The sequence below is a fragment of the Oncorhynchus gorbuscha genome, unplaced genomic scaffold (genome assembly GCF_021184085.1).
Source record: "Oncorhynchus gorbuscha isolate QuinsamMale2020 ecotype Even-year unplaced genomic scaffold, OgorEven_v1.0 Un_scaffold_21199, whole genome shotgun sequence".
Taxonomy (NCBI): domain Eukaryota; kingdom Metazoa; phylum Chordata; class Actinopteri; order Salmoniformes; family Salmonidae; genus Oncorhynchus; species Oncorhynchus gorbuscha.
Window position 1 is genome coordinate 1 of NW_025762401.1, and position 1,342 is coordinate 1,342.

Genomic DNA, 1,342 nt, shown 5'->3' on the forward strand with positions numbered 1-1,342 from the left:
TTTTTGCAGAATATTAAAAATACGATAGTTATTCACTACTCATATTAACTAGGTGTCATTTACATTACCTTAAGTCATTTATTTTTCAACTGGATTTTACAAAGGTGCATGACATGCAGGCGCTAAAAAGTTGTCAGGAGTGGGTTTCAAACCATGCCTATAGGGGAGTCTGCGACCTGAATGACTTAATGGTTATTTTCAATGCAATCGTGTTTTTACTTTTTCTTTTAGGGTTTAAGCAAAGGCTTTAGATGTGGCCAGTTCGATTACCCTGCAGACTTTAAGAGTGTCTTCAGAATATGGCCATTTTGACATGAATTTAAAAATGCCTCAGATAGCACCAAAAATGTGTCTGGAACTATCCGTCAGGGTAAGAGTGACAACAGGTTTCCACGTGTCAAAAATGGGGGAAATGGCTTAATGATTATTCATGAGAATCGTGTTGTAGTATTGTTGAGTGTATCATGGGATTTCACCTGAAATCTGTGGCTTGACTACAAACCTGTAACCTATGCTACTGTGGCCTATAGAGCTAGAAGGATGGATAACCAGGTGTGTGGTGGGATTGATGGCCTGCAGTCCTATCCCTAATGGACAACTAATGGTCTAGAAATCCCCGGAGGGGTCAAGAAAATGCATTTTAGTTGTCGGCAGGATTCGAACCTGCGCAGGAAGACACTAATGGATTTCTAGTGCATCACCATAACCACTTGGCCACGACAACAGGCTTGGTAGGAGTGAATGGGCCACCAGGCATAGCCTACAGAAAGTGATGATTTTACAACTGAAAGACAATGCAGTAACTCATTAACATGCAATAAATTGAAATGTTCCCCTCATTCATTTGTTATTAGGTAGAGCTGTTTTCTTATTTTCCTTGATCTTTGCTCAGCTCCAGAAGGTTTGCATTTGAGAGTGTAGATTATAAATTGTTATTTCATCATCTTATTATTACTGCTAAGAAGCATGACTTCTGAGAGGCACTAAATAACTGTTAGAAGTGGGATTTGAACCCTCGCCTACATGGGAGACTGCAACCTGAACACAGCGCCTTAGACCGCTCGGCCATCCTGACTACAGCACAGTACCTGGGTATCGGGTTAAAGAGTATGGGGTAAAAGTAGAAATAGGCACAGCCTTCTAAAATCACCACAGAGACCAGTAAATTTATGCACGATACCGACTTGCACTTTCAATAGTCATTTGTTTTTATCAATGAAAAACTCCAGTCATTGATTTAACCTCAATATGGCCTTCAATGGAAAAGAGTAGTAAATCGTCATTGAATGAACGCTAAACTGGCCTCAGAATATGGCCATTCTGATATAAATGATAAAATTCC

The 1,342-nt window shown here is 39.9% G+C and overlaps 1 non-coding gene across 1 annotated transcript; it reads right to left on the reverse strand.

Moving 5' to 3' along the window:
• Positions 1-642: 642 nt before the first annotated feature.
• trnas-aga lies at positions 643-724 on the reverse strand. Its single transcript has one exon. It is a non-coding gene; the product is annotated as a tRNA-Ser (tRNA).
• Positions 725-1,342: the final 618 nt, after the last annotated feature.